We start from the raw sequence: 21,528 nt of genomic DNA, 5'->3' as shown, positions 1-21,528 counted from the left end.
GGTGAGATATTCAAATATTTAATAAGTGTTTTGAAAATCATAAAGAATCGTACAGGAGACAGGGATGAGCTCTTATTAAACTCTCACTCAAAACTGGCCTAAGAATGGGCCAGAAATTCCTTCAGGCCTGTTTGTACTGTGCCTTGCACGTAGCAGACACGTGGCAAATATTTGTTGAATGATTGGAATCCCAGGGGCTGTTTGAGTTGTAGTGGAACTCCACATAGCACTCGGGCTGTGCTACTTTACGTCCCAACTGCGGATCTCTGATGGGACAGCTGGGAGGGTGGGTTGTGGGCCTGGAGGAGCAGGGCTGTCTGGTACCTGCTTGGTGCCAAGTCCACTAACTCGCCTGAGATGGGGCATCTGTCAGCCAAGGTAGGAAGATAGATTTCTAACAGCCGGTGGTGGGGGGGGGGGGTTGGGGGGGGGAAGGGGGCTTGTGTTTTTCTGATCGTGTTGTAGCTGTTTTGGGAATAAATTACTGTGACTTTATAGCCCTTACAGGAGTTTCTGGAAAATCTAATTGGATGAATCCCAAAAACTGAATTCTTTTTTGAGTTTCCAACTCCCTCAGATGCTCATTTGGAAGGAAAATGGGGTCGGCCTCTTTGCCTTTGACAGACACCCAATCACCCTCCTAACAGGGTCACCTCTCCTTGATCTTGGAAGTCTTTCTTTTCCCAAAGGACTCCAAGAACATGGCTGAGCCACTCAGACACACAGCCACTCCCCAAGGGTAAAGAGGCAGCTTTGGAAGCCTTGTCACCTCCTTGGCCAAGCGATCAAGCCAATCAGGACAGAGCTGGGGGGTGGGGTGGGGTGCGGGAGAAGCCGACTTCTCGCCCAGGCTCCTTGCCCTGTCCTCTGTTCCTCTCTCCTAAGAAATAGGCATTGACATCCAGCGAGTGCTTTTACACCGATGTAGGTGCACACGGCTTAACAAGCACTGGCGATGCTCTCTTGTCAATTAAATTAAATAACCAGCCCCCCGCCCCAGCCCCCATCTTAGAAAAATGCTCTGTGTAGCCAAACATCTGTAGCCCAGGATATGTGATCTCCCTCTGTTTTGTTTTGCTCCAGACAAAATGGTGGAAAAGCTGAAATTTATGCCTTTGGAATCTGAGGCATTAACCGTTGTAAATCAGCATTTGGTGCCCAAAGGTAACAATTACTGCTCTCATTAATAGATTTCCCCAGCCTCCATCATAAAACAACTCTGGAAATGTCTCCAGGGACAGGGTGGGGGAAGCGTGCCTGGGGATCATTAACAGTCAAGCACCCTGGGCCAGAGGGAGGCTGCATTCCTCTCCCCAGGGCCAGCCCAGGGGACGTGAGAGAAAGTACGCACACACACAGGGTCCCCCAGACAGGGCCGGGGTGCTGCTGACGTGAGGTGGGTGTGCAGGTCGAGCAGAAGCCCCACATCTGTGCAGGGCCTCCCAGGCAGGGGATCAGAAGCCCTGGGTCTTGAAGAGGAAAGGACTGAGGAGGGAGGACGGGGTGTGGGGGGGGCGCTGAGGGAGGGAGAGAGATGTGCGGGTTGGAGGGCAGGAGGGGGAAGGAAGGCTCGCATCTCTATGACTACAGGTGACTTTCTTCTTTTGGGAACACCAGGGCTGGAGGGCATCTTGCCTTCAGTAACGACCTGGGCACAGAGGGGGCCCCGGGGCTTGCCCAGGGTCACCTGACAAGTCAGTGTCTAACTCAGCCACGACCATGAAGAAAAATGTAGAGGGCTGCCCAGAGGGTTGACCGTGGACCCTTTCTGTCTCTCTTTGGTTGGAACATAAACTGGATTTGTACCCAGGAAATAATTTCTTCTGTTCTGAAGATGGAAGCAGGGTGACCATGCTGAGGCCACACACGTGGCCCCTGGAAACGGTAGATGAAGAGGCCTCGCTGGGCTGGAGGGGCTGGCCGATCCCCCTCCGGGCATCCCTTTATACCTGGGGATGGGTGTGACCGCGGGGCAAAAGAGAACAGAGAGTTCTCTCTGCTACTTGCTGATCCCCACCCTAGTTTTGTGTTATTTTTCTTTTCCGGTGGGATTCTCACATCTCTTCTTGTGGGATATTCGTTTGTAGAAAGAATCCATATGGGATTTGGATTCGACGGGGCCTGTGTAAGAATGCTAACTGCATCCTTAACTGGTGAACAAGCTGTGAGGCCTTGTGAAGGAAAGTCTCAGGACCTCTTCCCTCCTTGTCTGCAACGGGCACCGTGGTTCCTCCGTGAGACGGTGCTGTGCGGGTGGGTGCCCAGCTGTGTGCGCAGCGTGTGTGCCAGGCTGAGCAGCTGGCACGGGGTAGGTGTTCACAAAGTACTTTCTGAGTGAATGGAAAAGAAAAGGTACCTATTGGTGTAGAACAAGAGCAGGGTATCCTACCCTCCTGGGTCAGTTTAATTCTCCCCCTTGCAATTTACTCAGATGCAAGAAATCAAAGGCTTCCTGGTACTCGGGCAAAGCTTGGCTCAGAGAAGCTGCCACGTTGCTCGGGGCGCACAGCGGAGCACCCAGCAGGTGGTCGGCTTCCCATCCTCCATGCCTCCCGGCCCTGAACCTCGCTTCCAGCTCATAGCAACTCCACAAGGCTGACTGACAGAGAGCATTGCCCCTTGTTTGTTCATTTTTGTTGTGGTAAAATATACATAATATAAAATTTACCATTTTGTCCATTTTTAGGTGGGCAGTTCAGTGAGATTAAGTACCTTCACTTTGTTGTACAATCACCACCACCGTCCGTCTCCACACCTTTTGCATCATTCCCGTACTCGTGAAATGATAACTCCTCCTCTCCCTTCACCCAGCCTTGGTAACCTCTAATATTTCCTGTTTCTATGAATTTGACTGTTCTAGGTAAACTCATGTATGTGGAATCCTACAATACTTGTCCTTTTGTGTTTGGCTTCTTTCACTTAGGATAATGTCGTCAGGGTTCATCCGTGCTTGGCACGTGTCAGAATTTCATTTGTTTTTAAGGCTGAATAATATTCCATTGTTTGTACGTACCACATTCTGCTTATCCATTTGTCCATCAATGCTCATTTGCGTTGTTTCCACATTTTGGCTGTTGTGAATAATACCTCCGTGAACGTGGGTGTGCCACATCTGTTTGAGTTCCTGCTTTCAATTTTTTGGATATATACCTAGCAGTAGAATTACTGGATTTATGGTAATTCTGCATTTGCTTTTTTGAGGGACCACCATACTAACCCTTTTTAAAACTTTCCCAGTGGAAGGGCAGTGCTGCAGGGGTGGTGTCTGATGAGAATAGATGCTCTGGGCCTTTCCAAAGTTAGGGCTGGGGGCTGGGGGTGGCAGGGAGGACCCTGGAGCTGGCACAGGGCACCCTTTGGCAGTTCAGCACTGCCCCCCACCAACTGGGACCCGTTTTACACTAAGCCCTGGGAGAAACGAAGCACTAGCTCTGTTCACCATGGATGGACAGAGATTGTTTTGCTTCTTATGATTAAACAACAACTAAATCCCCCACCCCATGTATGCACACACCAACTCCAAATTTGGTTCAGAAAGGTGACTTAAGAAGATTTAAGACGTTGTGATTAAATACATGGGCTTTGGTGCCAGTTCAAATTCTGGTTTACAACAAGGACCTACTATATTGCAGAGGGAACTATATTCAATATCTTCTAATAACCTGTAATGGAAAAGAATCTGAAAAAGAGAATATGTATATCATTATATATATATATTATATATATATATATATATATATATATAATATATATATATATATATATATAACTGAACCTCTTTGCTATATACCTGAAACAAACACAACATTGTAAATCAACTATACTTCAATTAAAAAAAAGAACAAAAACCCAAATTCTGGTTTAGTCACTTACTAGTTAGGGATCTTGGACAAATCATTGAACCTGAGAGCCTCAGTGTTCACATATAAAATTGGGGTCACAGGTTGTTGTGGCCTTAGAGGGACATTGGATGTGAAAAGCTGTACACATTCTTGGGCCAGAGGGAGCTCTGTCCAAGGACTGAGATTTTGTTCTCAGAGTCTGCTGACCACGCCATGAGCGGAGGGGTTAGAAGATGTCCCCGACTGGCTGCTTGGCTCTGCCTCACCTGCCTGCTCTGGAGGTGGAGGGTGCTTGAGCCCCGGGAGTTCCACGTTCACTGCCGGGCCTCCCAGGTCCCGAGGCTGGCGCTGCCTGTGGGGAACGGCCCACAGTGGGGGGATTTATTATCTCTGGTCTCCGGTGCTTCACGGGTCATGTGACATGGCTAATCCTTAATTACACCTAATGTTAAAGGTTAGTCCACCTCTGGGATGTTTCCCAGCTTGAAGGTGCCTATGGAAAATTAGTTCATTCATAAAACACAGTGTCAGGTTACGGACCCAAATGGCTTCCCCCAGCCTCTGGTGGAGATGGGGTTGGTGGAGGCCGCTGAGAAACATCCCCAAGCTTGCCTCCTGACTCATCCGTTACCTCTAACAGGGTGTCAAGTGAATGATTCCCTTCCACAAAGATAGCAATCGTGCCCAGAGGAAGGGTGAGTTCAAAGGGCTTCAGAAGCATCGAACAATCACTCAGATGGACAGAGGTCAGCATGGGGGAAGATGAGGCCCAGGAAATTTCATGGTGGTTGTTCAGCTTCCCTGTTCCTCAGCAACTGTCCCCCCACCCCCAAGGCTGCTATACTTTGTATGGTCAACGGAGACATTGCCAAGCTGCTGAGAAGTGCCGGGGCCCCGACTCCACCCTGGGCAGTGCCCCAGTGGGCCCAGAAATCATCACAAGTGCCGGCCCTCCAGGGCAGCTTTGCTGGGGCCAAGTTCTGCTTGCTCTAAAGATGACTTCCCATCAGTCCAAAATGTATGAAGTCATCCAGCAAATATTCATTGGGCACTCACTGTGCCAGGTACTATTCTAGAACATGGGGATGGATTGCAGTGACCAAACAGACAAAACAAGAATGGCTACCCTCCTAGAGTGTCCATTCTAGTGGTAGGGGGAAAGACAGACAATGAACGAAATGTAGTAGTAAAATGATAGCGTTATCTGATGGTGATAAGTGCTATGGAGAGAAAGAAAGCAGAGGAGGGAGAGAAGAAATACTAGCCTGGGTATGTGCTGCAAGTTTTGATAGCGTAGTCAGAGAAGGCCTTACTGTAAGTTGAGAGTGGAGCAAAAAAAGGAAGGAGGTGAGGCAGTAAGCCATGAAGAGATCTGAAAGGACAGTTGCTCCAGGCAGGGCGAATAGCAAGCGCAAAGGCCCTGAGGCAGTAGGATGCAGGTATGTTTGAAGAGTAGCAAGGAGGCTGTGAGGCTGGAGCAGAGAGAGTCAGGGGAAGAGTAACAGAAGACGAGGTCAGGGAAAACAAAGACCATGCATCGGTTTCTGTGCCTCTAGCCCTGTGCTCAGCGTTTCCTGGCCTTGACCATGGATGTAATATGTTGGCTGTAATGTTTTAGAGTAGGGATCAGCAAACTACAACCCTTTGGCCAAATCCATCCAGCTGTTTTTGTAGATCAAGTTGGATTGGAACAAAGCTGTACCCATTCATTCACGTATTGTCTATAGCTGTGTTCAAGCTACCAGGTCAGAACTGAGTCATTGTGACAGTGACTGGATGAACTGAAAGCGTAAGATATTTACTACCTGGTCCATGTTTTAGGGCACGGGCTTTGGAGTTAGACCACATCGGTTCAAATCTCTGCTCATTTATTATCCAAGAGGCCCTGGGCAAGTTACTTAACTTCTCGGAGCTTTATCCTCCCATCTGTAAAATGCTGATAATATCTATCTTACAGAGTCTTCTGAGATTAGATAAAACAACTAATATGGAATGCATGCACCTGATAAATCCAAATACTTTTTAAGGAGTCAGCAGTGGGTGCACAGTCCTGGACTCACAGGGACAATATCTTAGCAAAAGTTTTCATTGGTCTCAGTTTTCATTAGTCTCAGTTTCTCTATCTGTTAAGTGGGGATAATTATTTGTGAAACTAAAATGAGATAAGGTGTATGGCTTGTAGCAAGCACACATTAAATGGAAGTTGCTGCTTTTATTTTCATCAGCTTTACCCTCCATCGTCTCCTGTGTGGGGGGCCATCTTCAAATTCTCCAGGATCTGGGAGAAAAATCCAACATCTGTCTGTATATCCATGTGCTGCTGCCCTGCTACCGGCTCCTGGTACATACCTCAGCTGGTGGTGCCCAGAAGGGAGTGAGTATTAAAAGGCCTCCCTTTCCCACATCTTGACATCCGGCCTAAACCCACTGCTACCTGAAAGAGCGCCAACCTGTTCAGCATGTTTGAATTCGCAGATAACCTCTTATTTATTCTCAGAGTATCCACAAAGCTGAAGCTTGTCATAGGTTTTTATTATGTGGCAATAAGTACTGTTGGGGAAGGTCTATCTTCGCAAAGTCCAATTAGAGTATTTATTTATTAGGCTCTTTTATCATCAGGTAAGAGTAATAGGAGGGTCATTGTAGGATTCTGCCCGCTGAAGCCGGTTTGAGCATTTGCCGATTGGCGGGGGTGGATGGCAAATGGTAAGAATTTGGGATGGGATGGCGGTCTGGGCTTGGGAAATGTTGATTTTGTCGGAGGACTTTGTCACGCCGCCTGGTTGTGATGACAATCCACTTGAGTTACATCGCATTAAAAAGAAAAGTGGCGAGAGTCCAGTGGTTGAAATGCAGACGCCCACACGTATTTATATTTGCAGTGCCTGGGCCATGTGTGCAGTGATACAGCGAACAAGAAAGTTGTGGAACTGAAAATAACATATGTCTGTCTCAAGTGCCAGAGGAAATTGTAGCACTGGCGAGAAGGGGAAGGGTCCAGATTTAGAGATGGGGAAAGAAATATGCTCCTTGTTCAACCGTGGTGTTTATACACAAGCCCTCATTTCTCCTCACACATAATGAACAGCCACAAAACTGACAGGAAAACAAATGCAAAACGGGGCAAGTTGATTGCTTCTTTGAGAGCTGGTTGGCGTAACCGAGTCCTGGATTGAAAATAAAGTTCAGGCAGATTGAACCCCCCCCCACCCCCTTGTTGCAGTTTTCTGGGTTCCTGGGATCTTGTTCATGAGAACGAAGCTGTGGATGCAGCTGAAACGGGTCGAGGTGGAGATGGTTAGAAAGGGATTCCTCCTTCACCACAAACCTCCTTGACTTAAAAATGATTAAAATAAAAAATCTCCAAACCAATTACTTTCTGTCTCTTGAGAGCCAGAGGATTGTCTAGGGTTTTTCTGGACACAGGGACCCCGAAGATCATATTTCTCTTCTGGGTGGGGTGCTATTTTTAAGGCTTGGTTACCAGCCTCCAACTCTTAATTCCATGTGTCTATATGTATAAATAGATGTGACTAAATTTAAAAAGAAATAATATTCACATCTTTGGTTTTTTTCCATACTCACAAAAAACAAGTAATGGTTTTGACTTCATTTTCCACATTTCTCTGCCGTTTTGACGTTAATCAGACACAGCCCAAGACTAGGAGCACATTTGGTCTTTGCAAAAAAAAATTGAATTGGCCTCTGACTCCTCTGGATGGTTCTGTAATTCATTGCTCTCAGAGCACCCCTGACAACCCAGAACCCCAGCTCAGATCTCAGACCCAGCTGGAAACCTCCTACCACGGCCCTTGGCTTGAAACTAGACCCTCAAGATTTTAACATACATGTTGGCCAAGCCACTTACGTCTAACTCCCCCTGCCTCAGTTTTTTCATCTGCAGAATGGACGTGACACTCTCACCACCTGTCAGGACCAGAAGAGGTTGGGAGGAGTTGGAGAGACACCCATGGTGGGTTTCGGAGTAGCTGCTGAAGTGAAATAGAGCCCGATGGCCACTCAGCTATTGTTTTCTGCTTCTTCCTCACCTTACTGGTTAAGTGTGGCCGACACCCAGTTTTCATGTCAGGCAGGCTGGCCCCAGGGACCTGAGCCTGGGGGCTAAGCTGTCACAGCCTGAACACCTCCTGCAGGCCAGCACCAGGTGCCTGGCCTTCGTTTGCTTGGTTACACCTCACGACAACTGCCAGAGAGGCATTGCTGGCTCCATTTCACAGACTGGGAGACTGATGAGCGGCTGCACCTTTCACACCAACTGAAAGGTAATACTCCCAGCGGTTAAAAAATATGCTACAACCAACCAAAGAAAATGTATGCAGCGGTCTGTGGAGGAGGATGGGGCAGGTGTGCAGAGAGCAGGGCACTCAGGCTGGAATCTTGGGAGGAGAGCACCATATCCTTCCACATCCTGTGTAGTGGGTCTAATAGTATCACCCTTACCTCGAAAAAAAAAATGTGTGTCTACCCAGATGTCAGAATAAGCCCTTCTTTGGAAATAGAATCTGAAGATGTGTCATTCGTTAAGGATCTCGAGAGGAAATCATCCTGGATTTAGAATGAGCCCTAAATCCAATCACTGGTGTCCTTCCAAGGAGAGGAGAGGGCACAGACACAGAGGGAAGAAAGGCCATGAAGACAGAGGCAGAGACTGGAGCCAGAGGACGCTGGGAGCCACGAGGAGCTCCCAGACAAGGAAGGATGCTCCCCTAGCGCCTTTGAAGGGAGCGTGACCCCGCTGACACCTCAGTTTTGGACTTCTGGCTTCCAGAACGGTGAGAGAATAAATTTCTGTTGTTTTAAGCCACCGAGATTGAGCAATTGGTTAGGGCAGTCTTAACAAACTAACACCTTCTGGCGAGCTGTTTACATTTGGTCACCAGAAATAAAGGCAGGCAGGAGCTAATACTGAGCACACACAAGCAAGGGCTAACTCTGTAAAGGGAAACATGAAATCTCTTTGGTAAAACAAAACAAAAGGCAGAAAGTCCCTTGTTCTTTCCTTGGAGCATGCCTGAGAGATAGCATCCCTGAGTCTGCGAGGAGCCCAGCAGTGTGAGGTGTGGGATCAGGGGAATGATGTAAGATGATATGATTTATTGCTTTGTTGAGCAATGTTTTCAGCTGTGGATCTTGCTTTCAAGCTTAAGCTATTGCTGAAATAACAGGCAGGCCAAGGGACTTTTGAACACACACAGAATATCTCTGGTGACAGGAGAGTGAGCGTGGCTGATGTTTCTATGGGGAAGTTGGGAGGTGAGCGGTTTGAAGACTTGATTATGGAAACACGGCACAGGGTAACCAATAATTGAGTGACATTGGGGTATGGGGAACATTGAAGTAGGCTGGTGCAGCCTTATCTCCAAGGGACTGATATGAGAAGTCCTTTACAACAGGACAGCAGTTGGGGGCCTCTAACCCCAACAGGTGAGCGGAAGTGCTGTAATTAGCATTATTGTGGTAACTAGAGACCTGGGAAGGGTCAACACAAATGTGAGGCCAAATATTGAAGAGGACACATGATATGACAGATGAAGGAGGACCAGCCAAGAGCAAATCACAGCAGCTCAGCTGGGAGATGATGACAGCAGAAACCGGAATCTTGGCAATAGTCGTTGTTAAGTATCCCGCCATCCATGCGTGAGATACTCATGTGCATGTTGTATTTTTAAAAAGAGATTAAAGTATAATAATTAGGGGACTTTATTAATGCCTTTGGAGGAGTTAGAAATGATAATCTATATCCGAAATGACACACAAATCTCTAACCTGGCGCTGAGGGTATTGCTGGGATGACTTAATCTCAGGAAACTGGCAATCTGTCACCGGGGGAGGGCGAAGACAGACCTGCTGGGGAGGGGGGCGGGGTTTGTCCGGGAGAGGATGGGAGAGGGTTCTCTGGAGCGAGGGCTTCATGGCTGGGTGTCTGCCCCACAGAGGAAGGACCACCTGCTCTCATCCATCTCTCTGTTGGAGTCCAGGGAGCTGGTCTTCCCACCAGGCTCTCAATCTGCGCTCAAATCACAGAGGTCAATAATTATTCAAGTTGATGAAAATGAAAACGTGATTTATAATGAGACAACGGCTCCCACATTTTGAAGGAGACAGTATAAGCCAGAGGCTCACAGCCTGCGCTCTGGAGCTTGAAGCTCGAGTTCAAATCCCGCCTCTAGCTGTGTGAGATCCACCTGTGTGAGGTCTCAGAGTAGTGGATGCCTCTGAAGTCATGAGATCGGCACATTGTACGTGAGTCTCGCATTGCTGAACATCAGAGGAGTGGGTCCTGGAACCACTAGTGGTTGTGTTAGCCGACGTCATCGCATTTAATCAGCACTACTGCACGGGGATGGGGTGGGTGTGTGTGTAGGGGGAGGTGTTCTTCCCTGAGTCATACACGAGGAAACTGAGGCTCGGAGGACTTGAGCGCTCATTTGCCTGAGGTTCCTCGCCTGGCGCCTGGTGAGCGGCATCAGTGCAAGTCACTGTCTCTCTCGTGAGTCTGTGGCCTCACCATCCTAAAGGCACCGTGGAAGGTGGGCAGACCCACTTGGGTCCTCTGCTTCTGGCCACCTCCGCTTTCTCTGTGCCCTGCCTCCTTGTCCCAGCCTTTCATCTTAATTGCCAATGGGAATGGACCTTGTTGGAAGCTGCTCTGGGGCCCAGTGGCAGGGCCACCCAACGACGATGTTCCTCCTTAAGAAAAGACCATCTATATTCCACCTTCTGCAACACCTCCCTGAAGTTCACAGGCATGGCCTGTCCCTGGGGAAATGGACACCACGGGGGTGGGGCAAGGTCAGCCGTTCTCAGGTCTGATGCACACATTCAAATCTCCTGGGGCCACTTGCCAAGGGCCCCATGCCTGTACCCCACCTGAGTCCAGCTGCTGCTCTATCTGCCCAGGTGAGTCTGATGCGCGGCCAGGCTTGAACACTACCGCCAGGGCACACTTCTCCTTCTGGTTCACAGCCCTGCCGACGTTGTTTTACATTTTAAACCCTCTCACCTTAGAGTAGATTCCATGTAGCTGGTGGAAGGCGCCAAGTCTCCGATTGGTGGGTTGTTACCCGGTCACGTGAGGGCCACTGGAACCTGCTAGGGTAGGGGTGGGAACTGCCTTGTGAGGGTGATGTGCAGACCATTCCCATCAAACAAGCAGGGGTGGCCTGCTCCCCAGGGACCTGTGAGCCCGTCCCCACTGTCCCTGCGGCTGGCACTTGGGGGGAATGTGGTCAGAGTCTTAAGGATCTTCATCCTCTGCTTCCTCAAAGGCAAGTCTTTAAAATGGCTCCCACTTTATGTGAATCTTCTAATCATGGAGAGTTTCCTTTATTTACTGTAATAATAGCTGAGTGACACTCAAGTAGCAGTGTGAGTCTTGTGACAGCTCTGAGTTTTTGTAGGTGTTATTATTCTCATTTCATGGGTAGGAAACCTAGAAGTTACACTCGTTGGATGAATCACACACTAGGAAGAGGCAGAGCTGGGACCTGGGGCTGCGTCTCTGCCCTGCACTCTGTCTTCTCCCTGCTTGAGGCGGGCAGCTAGGTTTCCATATCACAGATGATCCTTGACATTGACACATATTCTGGGTGATCTTGGACAAGTCCTTTTTCTTGGAGCCTCTGTTTTTTTGTTGTAAAATTCTGAGAGGGTCACATTCTTTAAGGATTCCATCAAAGCTGATATTTTAAAGACAATACAGCTTTTAAGGTCACAGGAGACAAGGAATGTGAAAAATGTTCTTACAAGGAGAATGCCTCCTTGAGACGTGAGGGTTATAATTATAGTTTTCTATAACATTAGCTCTGGCCATTTTGAAAACATCTGGGCTACAATTGCTTGGGAGCAGGGCCACTTCTACCTTGTGTACCACTGTATACACTACATACAGGTAACATATACAGGTGTTCAGTAAAGGATTTTAAGCAAATGTTTTAACTTTGAAGTATAACATAGAGAGATGTGTATAAATCACAAATGTACAGATAAATGATTTTTTTCAATTGAGCATACTTGTGTAACTACCACCCAAAATAAGATGCAGAATATACCCAGCACCCATCACAGGCCTCCCTCATGACGCCTCCTAGTAATTACCCCCTGACTACTAACTGCTATCCTGACTTCCAACCTCATGGATTGGTTTTGCCCATTTTTGAACTGCAATTGAATGGAATCATGTAGGATGGACACATTTCTTTCAATCTTATGTTTGTGACTGCACTCAAGTTATAGTGTGTAATTTTATGTTGTTCATCCTCATTACTATCTATATTCCATTGTATGGCTACCACTCATTGTATGTATTCATTTCACTGATGATGTATGTTTAGATTGTTTCCAGTTGGGGGCCATACGGAATAATGCTGCAGTGAGTAGGCTTGTATTTTGGAGCACATATGTACTCATGTTTGTTGGCTATATAACTAAAAGTAGAATTGCTTGGTTATAAGGTTTGTATATGTTCAACTCTAGAAAGTCCTGCCAACTTTTTCCCCATTGTACTTGTACCAATTAATATTCCCATCAGCAATGTAGGAGAGAGGATTCTACCAGTTGCTCCACAAACTTGCCAAGACTTGGTATTATTGTATTATTTTTTAAAAAGCTGTTCTGGTGAGTATGTAGTGGTATAAAATTGTGATTTTAGTATGCATTTCCTTGATGGTTATTTATTTTGAACACTTTTTCTATCCAGTTACTGATATTTTTCTTACTGAGTGCTAGGAGATCTTATTTATTTATATATTTATTTTAATATTTATTTATTTATTTGACTGTGCCGGGTTTTAGTTGCCACACGATCTTTGTTGTCGTGTGTGGGATCTTCGTCGTGGCATGAGGGATCTTTAGCTGTGGCACGTGGGATCTACTTCCCTGACCAGGGATCAAACCCAGGCCCCCTGCATTGGGAGCCCGGAGTCTTAACCACTGGACCACCAGGGAAGTCCCACTAGGAGTTCTTTATATATTCTGGATATGAGTCTTTTAGGCTTACCTTCTCACTTTCTTCATGAACCAGAAATGAACAGAACAGAAAATTTTTTTGTTGTACAGAAACGTAACATTTTTTTTGAGTAAGTTAATTACATATTAGTAGATGCTGCTAATGATAAAAGACTGAATCACTCTAGGAATTATTTCCTTTGGAATATTAATTCCTATTTTTTTTTCAATTTTTATTTTTTAATTATAGAGATATTCTTAATTTTAATGAAGTCCAATTTATCAATCTTTTCCTCTATGATTTTTGCTTTTTGTATCTTGTTAAGAAAATGTTGTCTATCCTAAGGCTATAAGGATATCCTCTTATGTTATTTTCTAGAAGCTTTATTGTTGAACTTTCACAAGTTAGGCCTGTAGTCCCATCTGGGATTGACTTTTATGTATGGTGTGAGGTTGGGGTGACCATTGCTTCTTCTCCATTCAGATGGATCATCTTTCCTCCATGCATTGCAGATGTATGTTTATTGTAAACTGGGTAACCATATGTATGAGCCTCTGTTCCTGAACTCTGTTCTACTGGCTCAGTGAATACTTCAGGGATGAATGGTGGATGGCCTGGGCCTCACATGCTCCTCGTGAAGATGGAGGTTCTGAACTCTTGCTTTCTGAGGAGATCCTGTGCTTCCTCTGCTGAATCATTTGGTTTATCTCTGCCCTTTTCTGACTTCTTCCCATAGACACAGTTAATTGGCTGACAAAATTATCAAGATAGCAAAGGCTTCCATAACATTTACCAGGTCCTGTTCTAAATATGCTTGAATTCATTTAATCTTTACACAAACCCTTGATGTAGTCACTATTATTATCCTCATTTTCCTGATGAGAAAATTAGGGCACTGAGACCACATGGGTGGCATGTAACAGACATGGAATTTGAACCCAGGGATTCAGCCTTGGAGTCCATGTTCCTAAGCACAACACTGGGCTTTCTTTCAGCCAACAGCAGGAAGTAAAATGGTAGAGGACAAAATCCTCTGGCCTAGGAATGAAGACATCTGAGCTCTTATCTTGGCTTCTACACCTATTGGATGGGAGATTTTGGACACATTGGTTAATCTCCTTGAACCAGTTTCCTCAGCTAGAAAGCAAGAGAGTAAAATGATATTTTCAGCTCTGACATTTTACAATATCATCTCTCTGGAAGATTCCTAGAGAGACTGTGGATTTTTTGGAGAGAAGACTATTGTACAATGGAGACTAGGGTGGAGGCACAGATTGGGGAGGAGCCCAGAGAGAGTGGTGAGAGCCGGGTTGGGGGGAATAAGGAGGTAGGGAGGTGGGGGGAGTGGGAGAGGGAGAGGAGGGAATGTCCCAGCCCTCCAACCTGTCTCTTCCCGTCTGCTTATCCCCTTCATGGATCCTCAGATCCAGCCTATCAGATTACATGATGGAGGGGGTGGTGATGCCTAGGTGCTAAGTTTTCTAATTGACCCGCCTTCTGGGAATTTCTTTGAGAGGCTCCTGTTTGTTCCCAAGGCCGTGGTTCCTGTGTGAGCCTCCTGGGGGGCAGTTTCTCTGCCCAGAGCTGGCTAATTGTTCACCCACCGTGTCCACTCACTGGTGAAAATCACGCCAGGCTCTTCCATGTAGACACCAGAGGTCCATGGGGGTGTCTCATGACCTTGGGGGCCCTCACAGCCTGAGGCTGGGGGCCTGGGAACAGTCTTTTATCATTAACTTCTGGACAGCGACATTGGTGGTGGTAGTGGTGGGGGGAGAGGAACGGTTAAAAGATAACTTAGAAATGTCACACAAGGAATATATACTATTTTTAGACAAATTTAGAAAATTCAGATACACACAAAAAAGGAAACCAAAAAAGTGATCTGTAATCACTTAATCCAGAGATAACCATTATTAACATTTTGGCAGTGATTTTCTTTAGAAGTGTTTTGGATATCTCTGTTTCTCTCTGTCTTTGTAGATCTTTATCTCTGTATGTATGACATACGTATATATCTTTTTATAAAAATGGGTTGCAGTCTTCTGGAGCTAGATTTTTAAATTTGGCAATATATCATAAGCATTTCTTCAATCACTCAACATCTTTTATCATCTTTAATAGCTGCATGACAAGCCATAGGTGATAGTTTCCCATCTTTGTTATTATTCGTTGTGAACACACTTTTTCATGCATTTTTGAACATATTTCCTTAGGAAATTTTTGAAAATATCAGAATGAATACGTCCCAGTGATTTTTGAAAGATAATAAAGTTAATACTGTCCTCATCATTATCAATAAACATTTATATAGTACCAATAACAGTAATAATTATTTTTTAATTGAAAGCCTCATAGATTACCAACTCTCTTAGTAGGTCATCTCATTTAATTTTCTGAGAGGTTCTATTAGGTTCATTTATTCCCATTTTACAGCTGTGAAGATTGAGACCTTAGGAGGGGAAATGACTCCCCCAGGTCACCCAGTTGAGCAGGGCAGGGGCAGGAAGTATGTCTGGGCTCCCTGCTCTCCGCCAGGCTCCCTGCACCCAGCAGGGCATGTGAAGCTGCCCAGAACGAGGCCTCCGCTCGCTCTCCGATGCTCTGGACAGGACGGGAGATTGGTGCCTGCACACAGGCTGAAGATTGACATCTGTCAAAGGAGGATCCCAGGTAACGCCTGCTGGGGCTTCAGAGCAGCCTTCCTGGAGCTGAGCCTTAAAGCGGGAGAGAGGGAGACACAGAAAAGCACAGAGAGCATGCCAGGCAGGGGAGGCACGGCGTGAGCAAAGGGGTAGGTCAGGGAAACCCGACACCCCTCCCTCCTCTCGCTCAGGCCCCTGTGCTGAGATCAGCTTACAGGAGGCCTGTTCTAGCACCTTTGCCAGACACTGACAGCGAATGTGTAGTGTCACAGGCAACGGGATAATAATGGAAATTAAATTTTCTGTTAAGCAGCCTTGTATATGTTTAAACCATTTCATTATAGAGATAGAAATGTTTTTCTGATTTCTTCTTTTTTCCTCAAAATGGTAATAGCCTTTTGCCTGATTCTAAGAATGATATCTATTCAATGGTAAAAAATAAAATTTCTACACAATACAGACAAGCACAAAGATACAAAAAAAGGCAAGAAGCAGACCCTCCCCATCCTGAGGTAACTGCTTGGCGTCTGGGCTTTCAGACTCTCTCTGGGCCCACAGATTCATGGGGGATTTTCCTTGACAGTTTTACATAAATGGGATGGAGCCAAACACACTCTTCTAGTGCATGTTTTCTCACTCAGCAGTCTGTCTTGGACACCTTCCCCTGTCATTACGTATGGATTTCCATCATTATTTTTATTTATTTTTGTAGAGTCTGACTTAACATTAATTCAAAAAGGTCAAATTGCCGGTGTATAAAATGTTGATTAAGGTGAACAGAAATTGGGGTTTGACTCTTCTCAAAATGACAAGGGCTTTGTCAGCCCTGGTGGCCTATGAACAAGGTATCTTCCTGTTTATTTTTTTTATATTTACTTATTTTTATTAGGCAAATTTTCAAACTACTTAAAAAGAGAGAATAGTGCAAGGAACTTTCCAATACCCATCACCTGGATTCAACAATTATCAAGATTTTGCCACATTTGCTTTATCAGTCCTTTATTTTATTTTATTTTATTTTTTGCTGAAATATTTTAAGGCAAATCCAGTTATCTTGTCATTTTAGCCCTGCATCCTTTAGTATGCATTGCTCAAAAAAAAAAAAAGATATTTTCTTATGCAGCCACCATGGCTTTCTTTTCCAACCTTCCTCCCTCCATCCTTCTTCCCTTCCTGTCTTACTTTCTAGGTAAGAAGTCTTAAACAGGCAACCTCATCTAGCTAGATTATAATAACATGATTTCTTTGTATTGCGGTTACTTTTACTTATGGTAACTGACACTAATATTCTGTTTAGGGTAGTGTAGTTTTTTTTTTTTTAAGACAATACATTTATTTATTTATTTATTTATTTATTTATTTTTAAACATCTTTATTGAAGTATAATTGCCTTACAATAGTGCGTTAGCATCCGCTTTATAACAAAGTGAATCAGTTATACATATACAATATGTTCCCATTTCTCTTCCCTCTTGCATCTCCCTCCCTCCCACCCTCCCCATCCCACCCCTCTAGGTGGTCACAAAGCACCGAGCTGATCTCCCTGTGCTATGCGGCTGCTTCCCACTAGCTATCTATTTTACATTTGGTAGTGTATATATGTCCATGACACTCTCTTACCCTGTCACATCTCACCCCACCCCCTCCCCATATCCTCAAGTCCATTCTCTAGTAGGTCTGTAAGACAATACATTTATTTGAATAAAATGAATGGACAAGTTTAAAGAAAAGCCATGGAAAGGGTGACATGCAAATACAACAACCCTTCCAGAAAGTGATTTGAGAATGGAAGATGCTGCTTTAGCTCATCCTTTTCTGAAAGGCATTTAGAGTGTTTCCAACTCTTTCACTACTAAAAACAATGCTGTAATGAATAATCTTATATATACATACCTCTGGTGCTGTCTGGTTATTTTCTTAGGATATATGCTCTGGAAGCAGAACTGCTGATTTTACAGGCTATGAATCTCTTAAAAGCCATGGTTTCCTAACCAGAGTGTACTGTATTTAATTTAATATTTTGTTCCTGTTTTTATTTTCTGGTGACTCAGGGTCATATTGAAGCATCAGCAATTGTACACTGATGGTCTTAGGCTTTCTGCACTTTTTCTGTACGTCTCCAGGCTATGATGGTGAAGCTTTTGCACCCACTTTTCATAGTGTTTCTGTCTCATCCTTTTCAGTAAATTTTCCTTTGTCGTTCTCTCCCAGCCTTTTAATTTGCTACTTCTCAAGTACTGTGAGCTGGAACAGATAAATAAGTTTGTGCTGATTGTACCTAAATTAAGGGTAAATAGACTCTCAGTAAGGGTCTGATGGGACAAACATGAGGCAAGATTTTTCTTAGGTCCTGCCCATCCCACTTCCTTTTAGATCTATCCTGCTTCAGATCTCTAGGGCTGTTTGAAGGGTGGCCGCTGGTGATGGCAACGGGAGTTACTGCTACTTAACGGCAGATAAAGTGACAAACGGAAAGTATTGTGGATCCCTTGTGCTCCCAGAGAGAATTTTCAGGATACAGCATGGATTTGCTACTTACCCCCCTCCATCCTTACAAGCATTTTGATGCAGCTGGAGTCAGTCTTACGACCTCTGATTTGTGGAGGAGGGATCTGTGTTTCACAGAGACCAGGTGATTTTCCAAAGGCCACACTGCTGGCTTATGGCAGAGCTATGACTCGAATTTCTTCTGCTTACCACCTGGACCAGGTGCACCGGGGGTTTGAATTATGGGTGTTTCTAGGAAGAGTGATGCTAATAGCAAAGAACCAGCGCGTCATGGGGCACTTGCCCAGCCAGCGCATGGACAAGGTCCAGGGACTGGGACAGACAGATTCACGGGAGCTCGACCGCTAGGGACAAGGCTTTTACGTGACTCGAGATGTCCTCAGCCAAAAGGACAGCTGGGCAGGAGTGGGGGCCAAGAACGCTAAGTTCTCATTACTGCTCAGCCTCCTGGCTGTGGAAGAAGGATCAGGGCCCCACGAGTCCCCGAGCTGGGTTCCAGAGCCTTCCCGGCTGTGTGCCCTGGGCCAGGAAACACCCCACCTCTAAGCCTCAGCTGAAAAGAGGGGCTCGGACCCAGATCAGGGGTCTTCTAACTGCAATCCTGGGGAGGCCACCCCCCCTGCACCTCTCCAGGTACCTCAGTCATTGAAGAGGCTCTGTTTTTTGTTTTTTGTTTTTAATTCTTCAGACTTAATTGGAAGGATTCTGATGCCAACATTTTTCTGAACAACTGACCAAAATGATCTTGCATGTTTCACTCTCATCTGCTCCTGAGTTTCCACCCCTGGGTCATGGTACTTCCCCACCCCACACTGACATTAACCAGCCCTTGGGAGACAGCCTTGGATGCTACCCCCGCCTCGTCCCCTCTGCTTCATTCTACCCATCCCGCTGCCTCAGTTTCCCTTTTAGCCCCTGGTACCATCCTGCCCCCGCTCAGTTGCCTGGTCTCCTCACTGGCCTCAGCCCTGCACTCAGCCCTCCATGCAGTTGTGTTCCCTGCCAGCGGGAGAAAGCCCAAGACATCAGGCCTTCCAGGCCCTTCGGTCCTGCCCTCTCCTCTGTGTCTAACCCAGGGGACGGTTTCCAGGTTTCTGAACTCTGCTTTCTCTCATGCATCAGGATACAAGATTCCCTGTGCCCGGAGCTCTCTTTCTGGCCCTTGTCATCTTGGAGCTACTGGACTCATCCTGAAGACTCAGCTCAATTGTCATGTCCACAGTGAAGCCTCCTGCAAGCACCCGCCCCAGCCGATGAGTCACTTCTGTGTCCCTGCAGCTGCTGCTAAGATCTGTCACATCAATCCTCCCAGGCCTGGTTCCCCACTCAACCCCAGGCTTCTCAGGGTCTGAGATTTAAAACTTCACCCCAATCACAGATGTTCGGTGTTTCTAGCAAACCTGAGCTCAGCAAATGCTTGTTGAATGAACAGATGAGTTTCCTCTGCAGCCGGGCCCTGTGCCAGGTGTGGGGGGCTTACACCTCACCCTTTGGACCCTGTGAACCTGTAGATCCTACCATGTCGACCCCTAGAATTCTCTGACTGCAGCTTTATGAGCACAAACTTTAAAAAAATACAGAATTATACAAAATCAGATGTATTTACAACTGACAGATTAGACAAACTCTGTCAACCAATTTAGTGGATTGATTACTTTTCTATAGAACATGGTTAAACGGGTCCTGATTTTTGTCCGTTTTTATCAGTATTGATTCTTTTCCAGGTAGATTTTATAATGAATATTTGCTTCACTGACCAATTTTTTTGTCCCTCATAAAGTTTTACAAATTATAGCATTTTCTGTTGTAATTTTCTTTTGCGGGTGTTATTTTTACCCAATCCAGGTTTTCTGGAACAAATTTTGTGGTAGACAAGATACTTAATTAGCTTTTTATTTTTTAGAAGCAGTTTTAGCTTTATAGCAAAAACTGAATGGAAAGTACCGAGAGTTCTCAGATACTCCTGCCCCCATACCTGCAAGCCTCCTCCTCTATGGCTGTCCCCCACCACAGTGGCACATTTGTCACAACTGATGAACTACATTGACACATCATCACCCTAAGTCCAGAGTTCACATTAGGGCTCACTCTTGGCGGTATACATTCTGTGGGTTTGGACAAACGTAGAACGACGTGTATCCGCCATGATAGTACCATACGGAATAGCTTCACGGCCCTAAAAATTCTGTCGGCTCTGTCTATTCATCCCTCCCTCCTCCCTAACTCTTGTGATAAAAATATGATCAGAATGATTTCAATCTTTTGTTAATTCCAACTGTAAAATAAATTTTAACATGTTCAATTTGAACTATACTCAGTTATATTTTTGTGTAAGTTACTTTTACAAGTAACAATTGATTAAAAATTAATCTGTATTTATTTTTCAGGTTATTTATGTGAAAATTGTGAGGAACCTTCTGATGGATATTCCAGGCTTCTTCTAGGGACAAAGAGTAGCCGGGTGAAAATGGAGAAGTCAGACTGTCCCTTCTCCGACCCTACTGTGGCTCTCTTTACTCTGAACAAAAGCTGGTCTCGGACTTCCCTGGTGGCGCAGTGGTTAAGAATCCGCCTGCCAATGCAGGGGACACGGGTTCGAGACCTGATCCGGGAAGATCCCACATGACGTGCGGAGCAACTAAGCCCATGCGCCACAACTACTGAGCCTGTGCTCTAGAGCCCGCGAGCCACAACTACTGAGCCCACGTGCCACAACTACTGAAGCCTGTGCACCTAGAGCCTGTGCTCCGCAACAAGAGAAGCCACCGTAATGAGAAGCCCGCACACTGCAACAAAGAGTAGCCCCCGCTTGCCACAGCTAGAGAAAGCCCACGCGCAGCAACAAAGACCCAATGCAGCCAAAATAAAATAAATAAATAAATCAAAAAACAAAAAAAACAAAAAACCCCCAAAATGGCCTGGTCTGTATCCCAGCAACTCAGAGAGCTTCAGTCTCTGGTCAAGGTCACGGAGCTTGTGTTGAGGACAGAATCAGGACCCAAACCCAGCCAGCCTGGCCCCAAAGCTGATGCTCTTTCATGGAGCCCCTGCCTTGTCCTGCGACTGCCCCAGGTGATGACCAGGTTTTGTAGAGTCCCTTGGTGGAGGGTGTCCATCAGGTTTCAATGAAAGATCGTGGATCAGATCAGACCAACCCTGGGTTGGGAGACTGGGGAGGGTAATGAAAGCCTGTTGGAAGCAGGATATTGCCTTCTAGACCCAGTACTCCAATCAACATTGGGTATGACCTCATGCAAGCCATTTACCTTCTCTGACTCCTGGTTTTCTTATTTGTAGGATTCATTCATCCAACAAATATTTGTTGGACACATATGACATGATAGATGCCAGACAGTGTCATAGGTACCAAGGATACAGCCACAAATAAAACAAAGTTCCTGACCCCATGGAGTTGACTCTGAACTAGATGGTCTCTAAACCCTCTAAACTCCATGATGCTATGGGGGGGTGGGGGGGCATTTTGTAGGGATACAGAATCAGTTCAAGGCCAGTTCCTATCCGAGGGTAGTTGATCATTGGGCAGGAGAAGACAGGCTGCCCACTG

At 45.8% G+C, this 21,528-nt stretch overlaps 1 long non-coding RNA gene across 1 annotated transcript; it reads left to right on the top strand.

Annotated features, from left to right (window-relative positions):
- Window positions 1-256: 256 nt before the first annotated feature.
- On the top strand, window positions 257-20,879 carry LOC130705056 (uncharacterized). Its single transcript, XR_009005689.1, has 4 exons — window positions 257-378; window positions 1,084-1,164; window positions 19,086-19,309; window positions 20,351-20,879. It is a non-coding gene; the product is annotated as an uncharacterized LOC130705056 (long non-coding RNA).
- Window positions 20,880-21,528: the final 649 nt, after the last annotated feature.

Source organism: Balaenoptera acutorostrata, chromosome 16, assembly GCF_949987535.1.
Source record: "Balaenoptera acutorostrata chromosome 16, mBalAcu1.1, whole genome shotgun sequence".
NCBI classification, from domain to species: Eukaryota; Metazoa; Chordata; class Mammalia; order Artiodactyla; family Balaenopteridae; genus Balaenoptera; species Balaenoptera acutorostrata.
This window is presented reverse-complemented; position numbering and strand designations above follow the sequence as displayed.